The sequence below is a fragment of the Dermacentor albipictus genome, chromosome 7, assembly GCF_038994185.2.
Source record: "Dermacentor albipictus isolate Rhodes 1998 colony chromosome 7, USDA_Dalb.pri_finalv2, whole genome shotgun sequence".
Lineage (NCBI taxonomy): Eukaryota > Metazoa > Arthropoda > Arachnida > Ixodida > Ixodidae > Dermacentor > Dermacentor albipictus.
Window position 1 is genome coordinate 80,446,865 of NC_091827.1, and position 24,806 is coordinate 80,471,670.

General features: G+C 46.1%; 1 long non-coding RNA gene across 1 annotated transcript; it reads left to right on the forward strand.

Moving 5' to 3' along the window:
- Positions 1-910: 910 nt before the first annotated feature.
- Positions 911-23,712, forward strand: LOC135898978 (uncharacterized). Its single transcript, XR_011507190.1, has 4 exons — positions 911-1,039; positions 7,613-7,686; positions 11,536-11,622; positions 23,420-23,712. It is a non-coding gene; the product is annotated as an uncharacterized lncRNA (long non-coding RNA).
- Positions 23,713-24,806: the final 1,094 nt, after the last annotated feature.

Here is a 24,806-nt window from a genome sequence, read left to right on the forward strand (position 1 = left end):
TGAAGATGTATCTGACATGGCAAGTTGTGATGTCCACGAAGCATCTTTATTTTTTTCCTGGTAAATAATGCTTCTCCAAGGAGACCGTTTTATCGAAGTGTTCAAAAAGCATTTCGCAAGGAATAAATGCATGATATTACATATCCGTGTTTCTTTAAAGCATCTCATCAATCTGAGGGCAGGTGTGCTTCATGGAGTGCGCTGAGCCTATTTGTGTATGTTAGAGGGATTTGTTTGATCTTATTGCGCATACGGCGGTCTTCTGCTTGTAATTGGGCAAAATAATTTAGCCGGCTACAGATATTGGAGAGACGGTTGCAGGTATGAAAGAGGTGAAAGATCACATCAATAATTTCATTATTCCACTCGGTGTTTTTCTTACCAATCGTAATTATGACGAAGCCTCTTGTCTTCACAATCAATAGAGTAGGCAACAATGAGAAAATTTGTATAGGTGAAAACAGTTAAGATATTCTAGAAGTATTTCAGCTCAGCTTGTCTAAATATGTGCCGAGTTCGCCCAGCAATGTTAATGATGAAATAATTGAGACCGAAACTGCCTGTGGCTTATTTTTGTTTTCGTCCTTCGTGGACAACAACTACATGACTATAATAAACGTAATTTGCCCATAGCCTCTTTGGAAATAGGGCGCACAGACACCAAGGTTTGTTGCATATTCTTGCTCTTCAAACTAAAAACAGGCCACCGCAGAGTCATAGCCGTAAAAAATAGAATAGGATGAAGTTTTAAGGCCTGGGGCAAGTGATCAATTATGTCGTATTGCACACCTGCAAAACAACCCACAGAATACCTAAAGGACGCTGCGGCTCATTCGCAACACGTGAAAACCTTTGGCACGAACAAGTAGCTGCTAACCTTGCAGATTCTATTTGCGTTTTTTAAAATCAATGCCCAAGAAGCATGTTAGAACAGTCGCTTTTTGCAGCCATATTGCTTCTTACATCAGTAACATCCATGACGTTGAATTGTGTTTCCAAATGCGCACCACATACCATCAAAAAAGTGGATTTCAGAAAGGTAAACTTAATACTTCAATAATGTCGTCCGCTTTACTCGTGAACTATAATGGCAGTCATGTTTGTTCAGCAAATGATGCTCCCTCAAACACTTTAGTCCGTGCTGCACACTGTTTTCACCTGCTAGTTTAATCACTATATATGAATGGGATGGCGCTTCGTCCTCGAATTTCACTTCATGCTTGACGACATGCAATGAGGCCTCCGCAGCACTACGACTCCCGGTTGTTGCCGCCGTGCGTCGAAAAGGGCGGGAGGTGGAGGGGTCAAACTGTATTTAGATTTAGGTACCGCCTAAAAAAAACACCAGACGGTCAAACGTAGTCTTGAGCGTGCAGATTTCTCATAACGCACTGTGCGGTCATAGGAGGTTAAGTAAAACACATCGCAAACAAACATTTTGCTAAACTTGCTGTTACCGTGCATACTTGAGAAAGACTGTTTTTACCCCTTACTGGATTGACAGGTGCGGCATTTTCGCACGGATATTTGTGCAAGAAAATTGATCAGCTCAGATTTTTTGTCACCACTAGAGAAGAATTAATTAAAATGTACGGCATCTTACAATAGAGTGTTGCTAACACGTCATTTGGTGACGGCTTTGTTATGTTTTTTCAACCTTGTATCCAGTCGCCCCGACCAAGGAATAAAACGTCAAAGCATCATCACACTCAAACCAAGGTTTTGCTGTAGTGGAAGTGTCTAGAGATTCTTTTTAGCAAAAGCGACGTTCCAAGAAAAATATGAAGTCTAGATGGCACGGGTACTTTAAATTACACTCGCTCGTGCTCGGAATTTTTTTTTTTGCATCCACCAACGTGTAGGCCTATTTACTGAAGCTTACTAAGACTAGCGAGGAAGTCGTGTATTAGGAATCACTGAACTTACTAGCGAGTTTCCGACTAATGTGCCACATACCTATGTTGCGCAGGAATGTCTGAAGCCTAATGTTTCTTCTCAAGCCACAACGTAACCGAGGGACGAATGGCACTACGTCTTTTGTGTAAGCTAGTACAAAATGTCAGGATGTAAATGTTTAGGCTACCCCCCACCGCGGTGACTTAGCAGGTGTGGTGTAGTGCTGCTAGGCAAGAGTTCGCGGAACGAAATCCCGGCCGTGGCCTCCGTATTTTTACGGGCGTGATATGCAAAAACGCCCGTGTCGGGTGTATTTACAGTGCACGTCAAAGATCCCCCGGTGGTCAAAAGTAATCCATAGTTCCCTACTACGGCGGGCCTCATAAACAAATCGCGATTCTGTCGCGTATGACACCAGAATTCAAGATGATGTCATTGCTCCGAGCACGCCATAAACGAAGCTGCCGTAACTTGCCCGTCAATAATTTCAAAATCAGTAATTATTTACATCGCAGGAACAAAGTTTCTGTACCAAACGGAGGAAAATCAGTATTTTCAAACTGAATTGAAGTAAAGAAAGACATCAATCTTTCCTTGATTTATTACAGTGGTTGAGGGTGTGTGCCACTGTGTATCCCGGGAATAATCTTTAGCTCTGCCTCATAGTATGCACAAGATGCGGCAGAGCTCGCCGCATTTTTAGGACACTTAACAAGTTCTGCAACAAATGATACAGGAGAATCACACGTCCTCTGATGTTTGGGCCAGAGATCTCCTGTCCTTTACTCACACATATCTGACGACGGCCGTTGAAACAGCAGCTAATTGCATGCCGTCATTCCCGCGCGCTGCTACTGCACAGAGGCCGTGGCGCCCGGCTATGGAAAACAATGCACGCGCCACCACTTGAATAATTGTGACAGTGCCTAAGGCAGTGCGGTGAAAAGCACCTATACGACAACCTGCACATTATGGCCGCGCTACATCGAGGACCGTGAAATCATTGTAAATCACTATAGTAGTTTATGTTTATCGAGAATGCACTTGACACATCACAACTTATGATAGCTTATCAAGGTGCAAGTGCGAGTGTTTCATTGCCGCAGGAGACAGTATGGCGTGACGAAGCTTTTCTAAGATGGTATGACAACCTACATACACTGTTAGGGCATGTAGAGGCATAAACACAATTCAACCGCAATTACTAGTAACATGGTAAAGTAAGTGAATTTTCGCTTCTTCACCGGTTATTTTGATGGCTGATGGTGGTGGGACTTTCAGCGCCCATGCAAAGGGAACGCTCTGTCGCGCGATGCAGTTGCGGAGTGCCTTTGTCGGTGAATTATAACTTAAGGCCTGTAGTCCCTGCAGGTTTCGGTGTTTAAAGAACAGCTTGACTGAGGTAAGCAATTACAGCGAGCGATTAGACAGATGCAGTTGAAAAGGCATTAACCAACTTCAAGGGTTCGTAGATGTGCCACACCGCGAAAAAGGTTGCCAGTGTCTACTTTTGAAGTCTCATGTACGTAGAGCCTACCTAGTCAGCCCGCATCAGTTTGATTGGGCCTCCTCCTAGGAACGGGGTCCTCCTCCTACTTGAGAGGACCCCATTCCCTAGGAACATGAACCGGACAGATAACCGCGAAAGACGGACGGCAAGGGCCAAGGCACTCCTTCAAGATATAGATCAAAATAAGCAGCAGGCGGTGTTCGTTGACGCTGCCTGGGTTAAAAATAAGGATGTGTATACTTCCATTGTTGCAGATGCTCATGATAACTAATGGGATTCCATCACCGTCTATACCAGGGCCCGAACAGAAGCAGAACAAGTAGCAATCGCTTAGCCATCCGGGCTAATTGGTGGACACATAATTACAGCAACTCTAGAACAGCCATACGCAACTTTACTAACGGATATGTGACACAGATAGCAACAAGATTACTAGAGAAAGTCAGCAGTGCGAGGATTGAAATTCGCTGGTTTCCTGCACATCTGGGGGTGGTGAACGGAGCTCACAGAAACTTCAATAAGGTGGCAAATGAAGCAGCACGAGGACTTTCTAGCCGTGCTCTTCAAGACCGAGCAACACACACTTCACCAGGGAAACACAGGGATCAATTATTAACATATAAAGAAATCACGAAGCACTATTAAGCGGAAGAAAATACCGAATGCCACACGGTAAGCTTTGCAGAGCCCAAACGGTCACATTACGCTTGCTACAGACAAGGACGTACCCAAGTCCAGACTTTATTAACAGGATCTATCCGGAGAGGGAAACTCAAAGAAATTGTAATAAGTGCAATGGAATCATTACTCTTGACCGCATGCTTTGGCAGTGCCCCGCGGTCTTCACAAACTGTGACAAGTAACACGCATGGTTGCGGCAAATTCTACACAGTGAATCACTCTCTGACCAATTACGGGCAGTTCAGAAAGCCCGCGGTGTGCCTGAAGGGCTCGGCCTAACAGTCCCACCTATGAGCGGCCGGCGTCAACTTAGGATTGACCTTCAGGACCGAAAAAATTTCTTCATACCATACATCTAGTGATATGTGCGCCTATTTGCCTGTGCCCGCATGAAACCATGATTGCTGATTTAACTAGAACAAGAGTGTTAACTTCAATTAACACGACAATCAACTCCATAAAACTTACTTCTTGTGGCTGCGTTATAAATTTCTAGCACTTTCAGTTCTTCGTCTTTCGGTCAAAGTGTGATGTTTTTTTTCTCTAAACAATCATTTAGATCACGAAATAGCCTCGTATGGTAAGTTAGAGATGTCATGCATCTTGATAGGTGAAGTTTCTATAAGAAAACAAAACTATGCACACGCCACTGACGATGATTCTCAATGTAAGCTTAAAGGCAAACGCTTCTGGAAAGTCGTTTGCTATGCTAAACACACGATGCACTGGAGCAACTATATTTTCTTTACAGTGACGACACCACCGAGATTTCATTGGTTGTTTCATTGCATAGTACTGTCAACCTGCCTTTTATCAGCACACCTGTAGTAGTATAGGTCAACTGGGTTGATAATGCGAATGAGGTTTTATAGCTACGCTGGTGTGAGCCTTAGACATACGTTGGTTCGGAGTGCTGCTAGGATAATTAACACATCGAAGAATTCACAGATGCATCGCATCGCTTGGAAAGGTTATTGCATGTGACCACAGATGCCGAAGTACCTATAGCTGTGCCGAGAACCGAGGGGTCGTCGTGGAGGGTGAGCGTAGTAATATGCATAGGACCAAGAGGTCCAGCATTGCAGGCTCCTAAAACAATGCTGCGCATGCTGTGCTTGTGCCTCGAGCAAGCGCTGCCCATACTCATTTTCCTACACTCGCGCAGCTGCCGCTAAGGCGCTGGTTCAGAACGCCGACCACAGCGTCCGCGCGTTGCCGCGTCCGTGTGTGCTATAGCCCTACCCCTCCCCCATCGATACTGAACGATGATAAGGTGAGTAACTGTAGCCGCATTACAACCACCTCCTTGTTCAGCCTGAGTAGTGCGATTTGAGACCGTTGGAAGCGAATGGTTTGGTGAAGACATTCGGGATGTCGAGGCTAGGGGTAGTGCAGTGGATGGGGCGCACAAGATGTCTTTGGTCCAAAAGTGTTGGAGAAGTCTAGTTCCTCTGGACAGGTGAGCGAGAATGCGCGAATTGGGCAAAGTAATAAAATCGTCTGCAGCCAATGGGCCAAGACGCAGGCTCGATCGCAGCTGGTACGCGAAAGCGTAAGTCTTCTTCGATGTCACATATTCAGGCTCTCGGCTACTCTTCCAGTCTGCCTTGCGATGGACTTTGCAAGTCGCAGACCTGTGCGCATGACACCGCATGTGCCATGACAACAGGGTCTGTCGTGCGTTGGGCGGAGCTTCGGTCGCACCATTGTCAGTGGCCTTAGACCCCAGTGTCTCTCGACGTATCGATGAAGTTGTCGTCGGAAGACGCTCGATGACACCGGCACGGAGATGCGAAAGTCGCTGCAAGCCGTAGCAGTCGTAGCTGATCCTTGTGCCTTCGCAACTTCCGGTGCGGGTGTAACACAAAAGACAACATGATGTGGCAGATACGAGAGGCCATTGGGAATCATGCCTTACGATGCTAGTGTTGGTTCAGCTACCTTGTCTGTGTCGTGTTAAGAGTGTGGGCAGCCGGCAATGTCGAATTTGTCAGCAGTCACCCGAGGGACTTGGTGGCAAGTCGGCCAAAAGAGGATGGGCCAAAGGGGAGAGATGGAGATCGCCAGTGCGTCTTCTAGCTTGTTATACCGCTGTGTAGCGTGAGGCTGAACGTCCTCCAGGTGGAGGTGGTAGACGGTACAGTCCGTATACCGGGACTGCAGGTCTGCGCCATGTGATGGAAGGTACACTTGGCGCTGGAGCAACAGGCCTTCGTCAATCGCGATGGCGTCGGTGAGCTTTGAGCGCGGCGCGTCAAAATTGTGAAGCGGGCGAAACACGTCTGAGGTTGTTTAGGCTGGGGTAGACAAACGGCGGCTACGACATGAGCAGGGTTCGCGTATGGTGCAGTCAACGTCTTTAAGAGTGCAGCATGTAGCGCCGCAGAAGTTGGGCATTGTCTGTCGTATCTCACCGTATGGGCACGGGCCAGGCGATGGAACATTCCGTAGAGCAGCACCTTCTACCTGAACTCCTGGATCATGATGTTGTTCAGGTCCAGGGCCACGTCAAATAGCGCAAACCATGCGCCGACGTGGCGTGACTTAGCGTGCTACGCCAACGTAGCATAGTGGTGGGCTGAACAGAGGCTCCGGCCAGTTTGCCATGGCAGCGTGCCTCTTGGCGAAAGGCGAGTACTTTTGTCGGGAACCAAAGGTGTCTCCGCGGAGAGCCCGACCAGGAGGACTAGCGTATTTGGCTTCGAGAACGACACTACACGTGCCATGCTTGTACCTCAAGCACACGTAGCCTAATTTTATCTATTTTTTTCTTCCGCAACCTGCAACAAGGCGGCTGCTTAGAGCGCCGACCATAGCTTCCCCGTGTTGTGACGTAGGTGGATGCTACAGCTGCATTGCCTACTTCGGTCACCGCTGGTTGGCTGGAACGGAACGACCAACAAGGAGAAAGAGCCCCAGACAGTGTTGCCCAAGCTAGTCTTCGCCTCACTCGTACAGATCCAACCAATCAGCAGTTGCCGAAGTGAACAGTCCCACAGGAGGAATCCTGCTTAATTTTTCATCTGCGGTGAGTTAGAGTTGCCATAATTGACGTAGTACACTGTTGCTCGACATTTACATCTCAGCAGTTTATAAGTGAGCACTGATTTTGAACCTTGATTTAGGCTGTCCTCGGTTTCCCTTTCGTGAGCAACAAGCTGCATCAATCGAGCGCCTGCATAACATGCAATTTTTAGACAACCTTCGATAGACATAGCGTTTAGGACACACGTCGTGGTGAGGACATCCGTTTGCATTTCGATAGTTTAAACCCGACGTTGACGAGCAAGCTGAGTGGTGATTGCCTTTCCTTTGATTCTTGCAGTTTTTAAGTACAAGGGAACTTATATGGACTTGGAATACAACCACAAAGCAGCGTGTTTCTTGTAACGTGGACCAGATGAAGATTCTCACACAAAGATCCATACTCTTCACACGAACATTTTACACTAACACGGAATTGTAAGATATCTTAAGTTATTAAAAATTCTTCAATAGAGCTTAGCATACCTTTCTTTATTTCAGGCGTCCGATTGTAAAGAACTACATGGGAATATTTCCAAAGCAAGAAGAAAACGTGATGCAACTCCGTAAATCAGGTATCAAAAAAAGCTCAATGTTTCTTTTTTGTTTATGAATACAGTCGAATGACGTGCAGTTTAGGTAAGGCAGATTAGAGAGCTCCAGACTGCTGTTTTTCAAAAAAAAAAACACAGCAGTCTTGTGTGACGTCAGACCTACATCATTCTTTTGAAAGCATTGTAGCATCTCTTCTCTAAGCGCGTCGAGAAAACACGCAAGAAGCATTTTGCGATGCTTTACTTCGCAACACTCAAATGGATGCACTAGAGGCATGATGTGCGTGACTACCCTTATTTCCTCCTATTATTTCTTTTATCTCATTTCTTTTATTTATCTTTAAATGCCCGAAGGCATTACATGATGGGGGAGGCAAAGACTTGATAACTTGAGTGACACGAACAAAAATGTGAAAAATACAGCAGAAATAGAATCCGTGAAGCAAAAAAAAAACAAGTGACAAAACATTGAAAATATTAGTGTAAACCGTAGTAAAAAGGAAAGAAATCCGAGCAGCCAGGTATTTATTGAGATGTGTTAGTGTAAGCAACAGGGGTCGTCTGTGGCTGCGTAATACATTCTTAGTTTTTCGCGGAACTGTTCGCGTTCGGTGCATGCCACTATGTGTTGTAAGACGGAATTCCACAACACTATTGCACCAGGAAAAAAGATGAGTTCTTATATGGCGTGTGGCCGTGTACACGCGCTATTGTGTTGGTATGGCTGAGTCCAGAGGACACTTACGTTGTGGTTTTAGTAGCCCTGGCATGATTTCGGATGATAGAAGAAAGAGTGGAGCAAGAAAAGGCGAGATGTGACACGGCGTGATGCGAGCGATGACAGACCAAGTTATTGCTCGAGTGATGAAACACTGACGTAAGACGAGTACTTTGAGGTGATGAAGCGAGCGGACCGGTTCTGGATCGATTTCAAATGCGCGGTCAGATATGCTTGTCAGCGATGCCAAATGGACAATTATTATTCTAGTGTTGGATGGACGAACGCTAGGTATGCCAGTTTTTTAACCTCTTGTGATGCAGTGCTCAGATTACGACGTAAATATCCCAGCCTTCGTGAAGAATTCGATAAAATAATTTATATATGGCTTTTCCATAATATCCATGTTGTCATATATATTCCGATGTATTTATATGCTCATGTGCCTTCAATAGAGACTATATTTATCATGCAGGTGTTGATAATGAGGGTGTGCTTGCGAGTAAATGACATTGATTTTCCCTTTGACAGATTTAGTGGCATTTCATTTGTTGCACCAGTCGTCAATTTGAAATGAAGACTATGTCACTCTCAGTTCATGTTCGACGCCCAAACATCTTACGAAACAACTTGTAATAGACAATATAATAAGAAGTAAATGAGTTTTTTCCTATATTCCGCAAACCACATTGCTCCAGCAATCACAAATTCATTGCCATATATTGCCCCCATTTGGCCCGCATTTCTACGAAATATGAAGACGTGCACCACACATCTCTTCCATGTGCCTAAAATCATTTAAGGTTATTGGTATATGAACACGAAACAAATTTTTAATATTAACTGCAAAAAATGCAATTCATTAACATTTGCCTGCGCATTACATGTCACCTCTGTTGGAGCCAAATTATAACTTTGTGGCTGTTCTCTTTCTTGCAAGGCCTAGGGATAAATTCTATGTCGCCCGTAAAAGAGAAAACGCCCTAGAGGGCTTTAATAATGCATTTACTGAAAATATTTTGATTAAGTAACATATGTGACACTTTTCTTATGGGTCACAATCGACTCCTCCGCTTCACCACCAACAAATAATAAATAAAAAATGTCCACCATATATTTCACCACTGACAGCGGGAAATCTTACTGCGTGTTTCGCATTAGGCATGAAACCATTGAAAAATAAATATGTAAATTTTATTTCTTTGTAATTCACATCTGAAAACCAAACATAGGCCATACAATAATCCTAAATGCCCCCTCCCATTTTTCCATCACATGAATTTAGTTCGCAAGTAGGTTCTTTGCAAACACTACTAAACAATGTATACCGCGTGGAAAAGGTATTGAAGAACATAGATTTGATCGGTGAAACACACAGAAATTTTCACTGTATATGTCTTGGCCCTTCGTGTTGAATATTGCCTTTGCCACCTATCTAGCACACCTTTTCCAAGATATCACATTCCAGTCTGACACAGTGGCTGTAGTCGTGCCAAGTCCTCTTGCATGTAGACCACCGCGTTCTGGACATTACCATCTTCTTTATGTCGCCAAATAAATTTGTATAGAAAAAGCAGCTTGCAGCTAATTCTTATCTGAGGCAAAGAAAAGTAGGTACTCACACTCGTCAGGCGTTAGGGCAGGCTATGATGAATGAAAAACCGGCAGATCCCACGCGCACGAAGCATATCTTCTGCGGGAATCGATGTTATGCGAAGCAGTATGCAGGGAGCCTGCCCAGTTAACCAAGTGATCACCAAGACTTAGGTGGCTGTTTCATGACTTACATGACACGCATAATATGACATTCTTTTAGTGGTTTATCATTTATGTTCTTCAGACACACTTGTCATACTATGCCCATTTTTGTACATACCAAGTTAACCACACAAGGATGAGAATGCCAAGACGTAGGCAGCTGTTTCATGAGCTAAATGACATACATACCATGACATTCCTCTCATGAACGATCGTTTATGTTTGTCATACACTTTACACTTTTGTCATAATATGACAATTTTGCTAGAGATTAACCTTATGAAGCCACCACGAGAGCACCAAGGCATAGGCGGCTAGAGAGATACTCTCAAAGTGGCAAATGTCTCCCGAAAAATGCTTCGCTTTTGAACTCCAAATATGACAAAAGCTGAGCTGCCGTGGACTGTCCAACATTGCCAAACACATATGTTATCCGAACATGAGCCGTTATTGAATTCGCAATCAGTCAGCATTGAGCCCATAAATTATGTTACACAACTGCCCTAGACAAGAGTGCTAGGACAAGGAATGCACAATTTGGAAGGAATATTTAAATTGTTTATAGAATTATTTGTGGTACTGTTTAAGTCATCATTATCTTCCTAAATACGCCTCGCCACCGGTGTAGAAACTGCACAGTGATTTCAAACATTTTACTGAAGATTTTTTTTTTCAAGACCCTCGCTTACCTTACGTTCTTGTAAGCTTCACTACTCGTCCATCATAAGCGCTACAGAAAGAGCTTTGAACAACATGATTTTAAAAAAGCACGTGACCTCGTGCTTTCAACAGTTCATATTTTATTTCAACTGTTGAATTTATTTTTCGCGTTCACCACCCAGGAATGCTTATTTTGTACCACTCTATATTTACGGGATAATACTTTGTAGTTATAACCATACAGAAAATGTTCAATCACCTTCCACTCAAAGAGCGAAGGAACACGTTGTCTGCCCTTTTTGAACCATCCCCTCTTTTCTAAATTGGAAATGCATATGCTCATTCTATTACAAGGCTTGTTGTAGCGTATCTCCTGCTTTTTTTGTGCCATTCGAATGGACTGCTTGTAGCAGATTGTTAAACGGTGTATATTGAAGTTTATCGTGAATTTGTGTTTTCAAATATGTGGTTCGTTGGCAGAAGGCGCGAAACTAAACACAGATGCCTGTGCACGGCAACAGAAAAGCAATCTTGGCAATTACCCATGTCTGTCTAATTGTAATATAATGAAAGGACACTCGTGACTTAAATTTTAGTTCACGTTACCATGTTGCTAAAGGAAGCGTTGTATCGACGAGACTTCATGCTGACTGACTAATAAATCAGCGGAAACAATGTGCTGTTCCTGGGTTGGCTCAATAACCGAATACGTTATCGTTACCTGTGTTTTATAGATAACCACTCCATGGCGAAGGAAACTATACTATACCTCAGTGAAAAATATAACTGTGGAGTGATTAGGGTGACATCCACCTTGCGCGGTATGTAAAAGCGATATTTCTTAAACTAGTGAAAATGCTCATACTTCTGCCTTTGCGTTTACCGGGACATTGATATACTAAAAAAATGATCCGATTTATTGCATCCCTTGTGTATTGAAACACTTACTTAGAAATATATTTTTTTGTAAAACATTATAGTGAAACATAGTTTAAAACTCTAACAACACGTGTGATGGTTGGAACATACTAATTACAGTCGACCAGTGAATAACTAACCATCAATAAAGCAGGCCCGTTGGCGAAAACGGGGCCATAAACAAGGGTGATGAAAAGATGTCGTAAATATGGACCAAAACAATACAAGCGACTATTTTTATTCCATAGCAAATCCCACTCAATTGCCAGCGCGTTCGTTACAAAAATTTTCCTAACCATGCCTGAAAGGTGGTGTGAGTGTTGCAGTGGGGAGCACAATTTAGACAATTTAGAGAAGCGTGGACTTCAGAAGTGGAACTGCCAACAATTATAAGTATCTTCATCAACAATAGCACACTTTTGGTCGAAAGAAAATTATTTTAAAAATGCATCTTAGGTTAAACGCAATAAATAACTTGGACCTCAGATGATGCTTGAAATGTGCTTTTCTGTAGTCGCACTAAAAACATCATCACCAAAGCACGCCTTGTTATGCTAACAAATTTACACTGTATCTCATTCAAAATCATGCATCCACACATATTCCGATATATTATAAGGCACAGGTTATTGCAGATGTGACTTTCTCTCCTTTGTGCACACGAACAGACAAGCCGCACTGATTTTGTGGACGTTCAATTCCTTCAAAAATCTTACGCCACCCTTTCGTTCTTCTTCGTCTTCCAGTCTTTCTCTTCTGTTTTCTCCTGTCGGGCGTACACGACGGTTGTGGTGTACACCATTACAGTGGTTTTCGTCCCTTTATAGTAACTTCCTGGTACCCATAATTACCGGACAGCGTCCACATGTTCAAAACAGACGCGCATTTCAACCGTGTCCTATTCCGCGGAATGCAGACCAGATTATCTTGCTTTGGCTAGCTGTCTTACTTTTACCACTTTACACACATTTGCTCAGTAAGCACATCAAAGGTCGCCCTCAAACAATTGTTACTTGGATCTGCTAACACTACCGCCAACAACCACATTCAAGGCTAATAATTATACCAATCCCCTCTTCACTATTACATCAAATTTCATTTGCCAATTTACTTTCAATAGCTTACTCATTACAAAACACCAGTAGATTTTCAATAAATATATATCTGAGTTAACATGGTCACAAAATAAAATCATGTACTCCTATTTGGTCGTGACCCGACATTGCCTTTGGACGCGCTCAAGTCAACTGCTCTCGAGTCCCCGCCCGAGTACGCTCGCGACGCTAAAGGCACAGCCGCCCAGTCACGCCACATTGCCTACCGTCACCTTTCTGAGTCGCAGGCAAGACAGATATCTCTTTACGACAACCATCATCGTGATGTCCCGTTCACTGCCGGCAACCTCATCCTCCTTTAGACTCCTTCACGGCCAGTTTGCCTTTCGGAAAAACTACTCTCCCGGTACTCTGGCCCTTACCGAGTCGACCCTATGCCACCCGCCATGAACCCACTGCCGCTGATGCCCCTGCTCCGAAACTTCTCTACAGCCACTCGCACTCACCTCGACGCCATCAGACTCGCTCGCCCCAACTCCGGCGATTCTCTCCGTCACCTATCGCCTCCCAGACGCAGCCTGAAACCTAGGCACTGCAGCTTCTGGAGGTGAAGCTGCCTTGTCGATCTTGCCCTCAAATCCTCTGCTTACGTTACCTAAGAAGCACAACCTTTTGACGTTGACGTTGACGGCTATCCTGTCACTGCACTCATCTATACAGGCACACATCTTTCTATTATGAGTGCTGCCTTCCGACGACGACTCAAAAAGCTCCTCACCCAAGCGTCGGCACGCGTCGTCCGCTTTGCGGATGGCGCGTGCCGACGAGTATGTGTCGGGCGCGTGTCAGCATCGCCGGCCGCCACACTCCTGTCCTTTTCACCGTGGTTACTCATTGCCCCCCGGACCTAATTCTCGCCCTCGACTTTCTCACCGCGCATTCTGCCCTTATTGACTGCTCTGCCAGTACCCTTCGGCTTGAGTTACCGATGCTCGCAAACCTTCGGAGGCACCCCAGTGCCGCTTACGCCCCATAACTTTCTTCGCCTGCCACCGAAGTCAACAGCCTTCATTGGACTGTTGTCTTCCCCACCAGTTCCTGATAGCGAGTACCTCGTCACTGCTCTGCACAAAATTCCAATACATTATGACGTTACTGTGCCTCACACTATACTTACTATTACTGCGAACCACACTCACATACCTATCTATAACTTCGGATTGGCCAAGCAAATTCTCCTGCAAGGTATTTGCCTTGCCACCGTTTATTGTCTCGGCGACCATAATGTAGCAGGGTTATCAACCGATGGCTCTTGCGAACTTCGCAGGCCCCTCGCGCCAGCATTAGGCGTCGATCCCAACATAAAGAAAATGCGTGCGACGAACATGTCCTGTGCGCGGACTGAAGACCTTTGCCAAGTATTATCGTCCTCCCGAGATATTTTCGACTTCGACGATCGCCCTTTAGGCCAGACGCTAACGGTCAAGCATCGGATTCTTATTGGCGACGCCACACCTATTCACCGACGACCGTATGGAATTTCTGCGTCGGAACGCCGAGTAATTCAAAGTTAACTAAATGCTCAATAGAAGCATCATTGAGCCTTCTTAGAGTCCCTGGGCGTCACCTGTGCTGTTGTTTGAGAAGAAGGACGGCACATGGCGTTTCTGTGTAGACTACGGTTATCTGAACAACATTGCTAAGAAGGTTGTCTACCCTCTCCCACGTATAGACGATGCCCTTGACTGCCTCCACGGTTCCAGCTATTTCTCTTTTATTTATCTTCGTTCTGGATATCGGCAGATTGCTGTTGATGATATGGGCCGAGAAAAAACCGCGCTCATCACACCTGACGGCCTATACCAATTTAAAGGAATGCCGATTGGATTCTGCAACGCCCCTGCCACCTTTGAGCTTATGATGGACACCTTGCTCCAAGGTTTCAAATGGTCCACATGTCTTTGCTACCTCGATGACGTCATCGTCTTCTCGCCGATGTTCGACACTCACCTTGAGTGTCTAACAGCTATACTTGATGTATTTCGAAAGGCGAAGCTGCAACTTAACTTGTCCAAATTTCATTTCGGCCACCGTCAAATTACTCTTCTGGACCATCTCGTTGACGCCTCCGAAGTACAGCCTGACCCCGACAAAACTCGCGCTGTCCGATACTTTCCCATTCCGAAGACAGCCGCAGACGTCCGAAGTACTGTAGGACTATGCTCGTACTTTCGTCATTTTGTTCCAGATTTTGCGACAGTTGCTAGACCCCTCACTAATATTTTGAAGAAAGGAGTAGAGTTCTCGTGGGGCACTTCAGAAGCCGCCGCCTTCTCTCGTCTCGCCACTTTTCTAACCTCACCACCCATTCTCGCCCACTTCGACCCGATGCCCCTACAGAATTGCGTACAGATGCCAGTGGTCATGGCGTAGGTGCCGTCTTATCCCAGCGTCAGTGTGGCCAGGATCGCGTTATTGCTTATGCAAGCCGCCTGCTAGCATCATCGGAGTGCAACTATTCCATTACGGAATGCGAATGCCTTGCTGTTGTCTGGGCGGTTGCGAAGTTCCATCCTTACCTTTACGGTTGCCCTTTTTCCGTAGTCAATGACCATCATGCTCTCTGCTCGCTCTTAACAGCTAAAACGTAATACAGGCCGGTTTGGTCGAGGGGCTTTGAGGCTAAAAGAATTTTCATATTTCGTCGTCTACAAGTTTGGCCACCTGCACCAAGACGCTGACAGTTTGTCACGTTACCCTGTTGACGACCCTGACTCCTCCGATATTACCAGTACTGCTTGCGTATTCTCTGTATCACAGCTGCTTCATTTCGCCGACGAGCCACGTCGTGACGCCTACGTCAGAGCACTCATCGACCGTTTTAAGCACTCTCCGGCCGTTGCCACTCTATGCCTGTTCGTCATCCGCGACGGGACTTTTTACCTTCATAACGTTCCTCCGGACGGGTCTGAGTTCCTACTTGTCATACCTAAACACATCCGCTCAACCATTCTAGAAGAGCTTCACGACGCACCAACGGCAGGACACCTCTGCGTATATCGAACCTATGACCGTGTGCGTCGCCGTTTTTTCTGGTGGGCCTTGCCCGTTCCGTACGATGTTATGTCACCGCTTGTGAGCTTTGCTAACGACGCAAGAAGCCTTCCCAGCTCCCCTCTGGTTACCTGCAGCCGCTCGACATCCCTGCCGAGCCCTTCAATCGTGTTCGCTTAGACCTTCTCGGCCCATTTCGGTAATCTACATCAGGAAACGTTTGGTTTGCAGTCGCGGCTGACTACACGACCCGCTATGCCATATTCCGCGCTCTTCCGACCAGTTGCGCTACTGATGTTGCGGACTTCCTTCTACATGATATCATTTTGATGCATGGCGCTCCGCGTCAGCTGCAACAGACCGTGGCCGTACGTTTGTGGCCAAAGTCATTGATGACATCTTGCGGACAGCATAAATTTACCACCTCCTACCACTTCAAACGAACGGCCTCACTGAGCGTTTCAACTGCACCCTTACCGACATGCTAACGAAATCCATTTCAGTCGACCACCATGACTGGGACCTGGCTCTACCCTACATTACCTTTGCGTACAGCTATTCCCATCTCGAAATTGTTGGCTTTTCCCCGTTTTACCTCTTGTATGGCCGAGAACCGACGCTACTACTAGACAGTGTGCTTCCGTCCACCACACCTTCAACTAGCGCTTATGCCCGTGATGCAATCGTCGGTGCTCACCATGCTCGTCAACTTGCACGCGTTCGTCTACAAGCGTCGCAAGACAAACAGAAGCAAAGCTATGACCTCCGTCCCCGTGATGTGCATTTTGTGCACGGTACCCTCGTGTTGCTTTGTTCACCATCGCGTAAAGTTGGCCTTTGTGAGAAACTTCTTTCCTGTTATACAGGCCCATATCGCGTGCTCCGCCAAGTGACCGATGTCACCTATGAAATTGTTCTAGCCACGCCAACTAGGTCCTCCGCTGTTACAACCAGGGAAATTTTACATGTCGCCCTACAACTCTCCACGCGCCTTATATATTCAACAGCACCGTGACGGCGCTTTTGCCACCGGGGGGTAGAATTACGATATCATCTGGAGATACTCAAGAGAAGAGCCGCCGCGAGAACGACGACGAAGTGGGTCTGTGTCCTTGGCGCGATCGAATGTCGGCCTGGCGCTCTGGCTCCAGTCCAGTGTAAATAGCCTGGAAATAGCCTCTTTCGCCTTAGTCTTTCTAAATTAACAATATGAACACAGTTTACTCAATCTTCGCGAGCACTCGTGGTCGCGGCGCTGGCGTGCCAAAGATCACCGATTAGGGGAGAGGACACTTCCGCACTTCCTGTTCGTTCACGATTTAAATGTACAATTTTCCGCAATAAAAGTTCTCGAAATATACGCCCAAAAAGCGGTCTCCCTTGGGAAAAAGATAGGCTACTCGAAGGTAATACTTTTGTTAACCACATGAGGCGAGGTGACTGCGTGAGCCGGAAACAAGTCATGGATTTCACTAGGCGTTTACTAGACCACCTATTCAGCACATCACACGACCACAAAGAAAAGATGTGGGAGCACAATACGCAAAAACGCCAGCCGTTTACACTCTGCCCTCGCATGTATTCCCCTGCGCCCGCAGATCTTGTGACACATGACGCGCAAGCCTGCGCATGCGTGCTTCAAAGCGTGCGGGTAATGCGCCATCGCAGTGGGGAGGGCACTCCGTCTCCAGCGCCGGTGGTGGCTCCCGCAGTGGAAACGCACCTCGAATGTCCGTGCGATTCTCATAAAAACCTAACATACTACTGCATGCAACAAGCGTACGATTCAACAGAGAGAGAAATTTATTTACAGAAAGGCAGAGCGGTCGGCCTGAGCTACAACTTGATCTGGCCTGCTACTCTGCACTAGGGAAGAGGGACGGGGAGGGAAAGGGCTGATTAATGATGATGGTATAAGAAAGAGATGTGCATATCTAAATTCACAGATTTGTGGCCTCTCTAAAGTCGTGCGTCCAGTCCAGTGGCTTGGAGAAAAGCTATAGCGGCTCTTGTTACCAGGGCTGCGTTGTTTGCATTAGGCCAAGGACTTAAAGGAAGCTCTTCTGATAGCGGTCTCCCATGGATCTTTGCAATGGAAGAGACAAGTTGCTGTCGTCCTGGCGCGTAGGCGGGATACACACAAAATACATGTTCAAGTGTTTCTGGCACCTCACAGCATTCACAGTTTGGGCTAGCATCACTAGCACCTATGTTTTTATTATGCATGAGCATCGATGTATTCGTTTTGCATATTCTATTTCTATGTTCATGTACGTCCCTTGTCAACTTGTTTGATTTTATTAACCAGGAAATTATATATATACTGCAGCTCATTAGTGGTCATCTGCACTTGCGGAAATGCTTATTTCAAAATCCCAATTCCTTACTTTACTGTACCAGCCATCAAGTAGGTGTAAACCGTCAAAATAACTATAGGACAGGTCGGCGAGAGTTGAATGTTTTCAATATGAATGGGAAGCTCAAGTCCAGCTATTGGCATTGATGTTCAAAAATAAAAAAAAACGTATTTTAGGATATGAAAACTAACCGAGTGTTTCGCAGCAACGAATTCATAAAGCGTGGATAATATCCTTCGTCTGCTTAACAAAGAAACACACATTGTCAGATGTTCAACAACGAAAAAAGTTTTTTAAGCAACCCGGAAACAAAATTCGTATAATGCAAGCGTATTATCTGGTTTCATGACTGAAGCATACACGAAAACCAGTAATTTTCGCGTAAAGTCCTATCGTTTAATATGTATGACGTTCCACTCATGCAGCAATTTTAAGTTTCACGCTGTAGCCAGTGATGGTGTTTTCCTTGAAAAGGGTTATATTACATCTGTGTACGGTGCGCATTCACGTGCTTCAGCAGGTTTTTTTTTTCATGTACCACAATTTTTGGTCTTTCTGCGGCAAACATTTTTTGGCGTTTTTGGAAATTCGATTATACAAGAGACATTCATTCTTGAAAATCTAGCTTGTCGCTGGAATCTCGGGAAGATACGAAGCTATTCCTGTAGTTTTTGAAATTAGGATTACTAACCTTCAACTTGAAACTGTTTATAATCATCATTGACAGTTAGCTGTCTTTTTTCACTTGTCAGTATTAGCGTAACATCTAACATAATGAAAACCAATATAGCAGATTCAAATATGTACACCTTCATTTCAGGATTCAATATTTCATACTGACTCTTCGTATTCCATTCATAATCGAACATATTGGTATTTGCCCCCCTCTAACAAAACTGCAGCTAAATTGCAGTGATGATCAGAGCTCTGTTTAGCAGAGGCAATTAATACACACGTTCGCAGGTTCAGTGCGGGTAGTCGGCTGGCCGTATTCTAAAGTAAAAGCTGATTTGCAGACTGGCTATCGTGGCGCCCCGGCCAGCCAGCCACCTCACTTGCAAGAAACAAAGCTCAAAGATCGCCACGTGGAGGCAGGAGCCAAGGCCAGGGAACTCGATTTCCCAGAAGAGCGGACAAAGTATAGTGACGAAAGGTCACTACAAGGGCTCACCCCGTACACGGAGGCTTAACAGTGAGCAGCAGAAGAAATGAAGCGTTACGGGACCAGATAGGCTGGTTTCACGCAGTTGCACGACACTCTCTCTTTCGTGTGAGCGTTCATCTTCAAGGTCTTCTCTGAACACGAAACCATACGGAAGCGGCCTTCATTGAAAGGATGCAGTGGTGCCTTGATAGAGTGCCGCCACTAGAAGGTGCGCGTGGTTGTGTCCATGATGGGAAAGCTAAACACAGAGTGCCCGCGGGCGATACATGGTTGTTCAGGTCGAAGCTGGTCGAGCATCGAATCTAGCCTCCCTAAGTGCAGCGCGATCACTGGTGGAGTGGCTTCCTGGCTGCCAAAAAACTGGCCTGGTACGCGGATTGCTAATCCATAGAGCATGTAGGCTGCTCAGACTTCGAGGTCATTCTTGATTGTTGTTATCAGAGCAAGTAGTCCTAAGGATAGCCTTTCAGCTGCCTGATTTTCGGTCTCAGACATATGGCGGGTGGATGGATCGACGGAAAATTTTTATTGAAGACACTAGAAAATTTGGAGCTGAAGGAAAGTTGCCGAAGCTTACGTTTTGAGTACGAGGAACTGTTCTCGAAAAGTTAGTGGCTTGTTGTTAGTCAGAACGTAAAAGGTATACCGTTGAAGGAAAAAAATGGTAATGCTTGACAGCGCAATAGATGGCCACCAGCTCCCTTCCGAAGGTGCTGTAGCGAGATTCTGTGGGTTTAGGGCTCTTGGAGAAGCGCAGCGGCTTCCAGCCTGCGCCATCGTGCTGCTGCAGTACTGCACCCCCTGCCGTGGTTGTCGCGTCTGTCATAACGTGAGCTGGGGCTTCGGGCAACGGATGAATTGGAAACACTTTAGTCGCCAACCGAATCATGGCTTCCCCGAAGGCGTGTTCATTCTACGAGGACCATTGAAAAGCAGGCGGTTTTTTTTTTTTTTTTGGTGTCGCGATGCATCAGGTTAGTAAATGGCTTAAGAACTTGCGCAAAGGATGGTGTCCCGAGCTTGTGACGCCCCCTCGGGCATAATTTTCTTTGTCCCGCAAGGCTCAGTGGACAACATTTATTACCGCACTAAATAAACACCATCGAGCACAGGTGGCCGAGGACAGTCATCAGTCACTACCACCACACTGCGGAGCGTTAATCTGACGAAAGGCACCTCGAGCCCACGACCCTGGCAGCTGCGAGCGTTAAAACAATCCCCCCCCCCCTTTCCTGCCGCAATGTCACTGTACGGGAGGCTCGAGCCGTTTGAGGGAGATCGGTCTGCCTCGCCAGTCTATGAGGTTAAAGTCCAGGTGCCTTTCAGGCAAACGCACACCCGAGGCGAAACACCGGGACGCTTTCCTGGCCAGCTGTGGGACCCGCGTCTTCAGCCTCCTGCTCGACCACCTCAAGCCGGCTACACGGCTTCTTAAGCTGTCCCGGAGCCTCTAGTGCAGCTGCTCCCCGAAGACGAAAGCACTCGTTAATCCTCGTAGAGCAGCGACGAACTGCCCAACGGCTTCTTCTTCCCGACGACTCCGGCTGTTCCAGCGGAACCACTCCATTAAAACGAGTCCGGGCTGAAATGCGATCGTAGTGTGGAGAGCAGCTCACTCAGCGCCTTAACATGGGGTGTGGTCAGCTTGAAAAGCTCTAGCAGGAGACTGAAGACGCGTGTACCACAGCTCCACGGGACAACATCCCACTTTTCGCCTCGGGTGTGTCGTTCTCTCGAAACAGCATGTCAACTCGTGCCTCGTAGACTGCCCAGGTGGACCCATCTCCCTCGGACGTCTCGAGCCCCCCGTACAGCGAAATAGCCGCAGGAGCAGGTGCCGGTGTTTCGCCACTTGTAATGGTGCGGGTTCAAATCGCATCCTCATCGCCAGTATCACGATCCGACCGGGTTCATGGGCGAGGGGCGTGGGGGATTTCAAGGTACCATCAGTCAGAGTGATGCTCCGTACAGTGGTGGTGGTGAACTGTGGTGCTGAACTAAGATTATGACCCCTCGGGCATAATTTTCGATGGCACACCAGGCTCCGTGGCCCACCAGGCTCCGTAGTCCAGCGATTATGCCCGACGGGGCGTCGCAAGCTCGTCGCAGATGGTATGAAGCGCCTGTTAAAATTTATGAGCCTCAGGCACTCGTACAACTTTCGAAGAGCGGAAGTGCTCAATTGCCGTACCCGTCAGTCCAATAGTTTGATGTCGTTAAGTGAAATCTAATGGGCGAGAAAATCAGGGCTTCAACATGTAAAATGTATTTCTTTAGCTTTAGGACCACGCCGTGTTCATCCAGTTGCTCAAAGAGAGCGCGAAGGTGCTTTTTGTCTTCTTCATTCGTGCGACTTGCTACGAGAATCGAAGCAGAAAAGTTGGAACCACACTCTTCAAATGAAGACGAATTAAAATAGGCCAAATGGGGTACATATTGTTGTCTTCGGAATGTCGCTCGATTCGACAGGAATTCGGTAGTACGCGCTCATAAGATCCATCTTGTTCTACATTGTAGTTCCTGCGAAACGAGCTCGAGGTCATGTATGTGGGAATGGAGGTACTGATCCCGAGTAGTCACATTATTCAGAGCTCAGTAATCACCACAAAGCCACCAGTCACCACTGTCGTAACTTCGAACCAGATGGAGAAGTGAAGATAAATTGCTGGATTAAGGACGAATAACACAGAGCTGAAGCATCCGTTCGAACTCACATGGGGCTACTTTCAACATCGGTCCTGTGAACCTCCGTGGCTGCGCGGCGACAGGTGGGCCGGGGTGGTGATTTGATGTGTCACCTATTTCACGGGCAGCGCATCGTTTCTGGGCTGCGTGAATTGCGTGTATTCAGAAAGTATCTTGCCGCACGTTGAGGCTGGCCGAAACGCACAGACGCCAGGTTAGGTGAGGTTCCAATGCAGACAACGTACATCAAGGGATGTGAGGTTATCGTTTAGGCGCCGATCGCGAACACCGACATGTAGGTTAAAATGACTCAGGAAGTCCACTCTCATTGTGCAAAAGCTGACGTCGACGATCACAAACACTCATGTGTGCAAGAGCCAGAGTCCGATGTCTAGCTCTATTGACCGAAGCCCGTACGACGCCATGGCAGTGTTGTTCACTGCGTGGAGCGTGGGTGTGGACTATGTGCGGAGTGGCCACCAGCAATGGACGCAACTGGTGCAGAATTTGTTACCGTCGTTGGTAGCCGAGTTCCTCAGACCAGAGCTCTTGAAGCCTATTATGTTGCGAAGGCTCGTGGAACTGCTGATCCATGCATTTCCGGTCTCCGTATGCTGTCGCCGTAGGCATACCCGTTAGCAAATCGTCTACGGCATCGGCGATGTCGCAGGTTAGCGCGGAAAGGATGTGCAAGGTACCTTGCTGCCTGTGAGGTGATACGCAAGAGTTGAATATGGTAGCCTACTTGCAGAAAAGAAACACTAGGATTCCTGGGCCAGAAACAGGGAAGCTGAAGCTCTACGGTGATGACAGGATACGTGATCGTGGGGTCTCCCCTCCCAGCAGGAGCAGGAGCAGTGTCGTCCATGGCAGCATTCCAAAAAAAAACATAAATATCCTAAATCATCAATTATCGGTAGCTTGGTTTAGAGAAGGCAAGTAATATACGTTTTGGCGTGTTTAGAACGGAGAGCCGTCTGCCTTTATTACAACGTAAAAACAGGTTTGCTGAATGGCTGTGTTGGCAGCCCCGTCGGGCACCCACCTTACTTCCAATAAAGATCGGGGGGCAATCGGCCCCACCTGCAGGCTAGGAGACGTAACTGGATTTCCCAGACACGGGTAGAACATATAGTGACCCACGGTCACTACAGAGGTATAGCTTCAAAAATGTAAAGTGAAACACAGAAATAATAAATTTGTGAAATATAAACCATCAGTGAGTAGCAAACGTGATGCCTGTTTAGGAGTGTTATTAAATGTAAAAAATATTTATATTGAATTGAATGTTATGAAGTATGTTTTGCGCAACAGTTATATTTTTAGATAACTGCGTAGTTTGTTGCATTTTGGTGCTTGCTAACATTTTCTTCCTCCTTCCTAGGTCGCCCACTCTATTATGACCTCCGTGTTTGGAATTCCGTAGTTCGACAAGGCCCTCACGAAAAATGTGTTTCACGATTCGCGAAACTCGCACAAAGTGGACACGTCATTTATGATTCGGCGTGTCAGGCCATTCTGCACTATAAATTTCGTTGAATTTAAGAGAGAGAAAGCATGAAGAACAGAGAGAAGACGGCCATTTCATATACTTTGTTGATGTAGTGTTTTCAAGATATACGACAATAAAACGAAGACCCCCGCACCACTGCTATATTGGAAAAAATAAAAGTGGGCGCAGCATGACTGCAAATCAATTACTGACATTTTAGTAGCTTACCTTCAAAACCTTTGAAGCAGTCAAGCTAAACTATCGTTGCTCTTTCCTTCGGAATATGTGGTGGGGGCGTCGAAAGTTGATGGTTTCCTTCTGTGCGAGTAAAACAGCTATGTTTTACTTGATTGTTGAATAATGCAAGCATGACAGCAAATGTGTTAGTGAAACTAGAAGGCTCGAGAACACCAGCTCGATGATACGTTGTGATCTGAACAACATATATCATTCACCGAGGTAATCTTTAGAAGAAAAGATGTTTTGACATCATTTTCTTGCGATATATACGCAGCGCGCGCCTAGTTTTTCATTATCTGCGTGCTATCTACATAGTGCACGACATATATATTTCGATGAAGTAGGAAAAATTTGTTCGGGTTGTATAATGAAAGACCAAACATAGTGCGGTAAATACAGGTCTTGTAGGATATTACGTGTCCAAGTTTTTTATAGCATTACAGGTGTATTTAACAAACCACGTAGGAAGTTTGCCATTGGTCCCTAAACAACTGTATGTGCAACAAGCATGAAATATTGAGAGAATACCGGACATCTTATGGGCGGTACACGGCTAAAGTTTGTACAGTTTTTCTAAGTGTGGGCTTTGCAAACTCTTATACAAGTGTTTTTTTTTCTTTGTAGTGTTGTTATACTCAATGCTTTTGAAAGTGCTGGTACAACTGTGTTCGACACCGTGTTTAAATTCAGTAGAAATTGAGGTCATGTCATGGGAAGATCGCAGACCCAGCTGAAAGTTTACGGCTTGATTCCTATCCTAGTACTGAATACTCGTGTTCATCTTATTTTAGTGTTATGCGATATTCGTAGTGGGTTTCCCTGGTGTCTTAGCTAAAGTAAACCAGGCTCACTATTCAAATTTTCTTAAGGTGTTCGGCAGCCGCCGCGGTGGCTATGCGGCTGTGGTGCTGTGGTGCTGCCCTCCTAAGCATGAGGTCGCGGGATCAAAGTCTGGTAGCGGCAGCCACATTTCAATGGGGTTGAAATGCAAAACCACCCGTCTTCCATGCATTAAGGGCGTTGAGGATCTCCTGGTGGT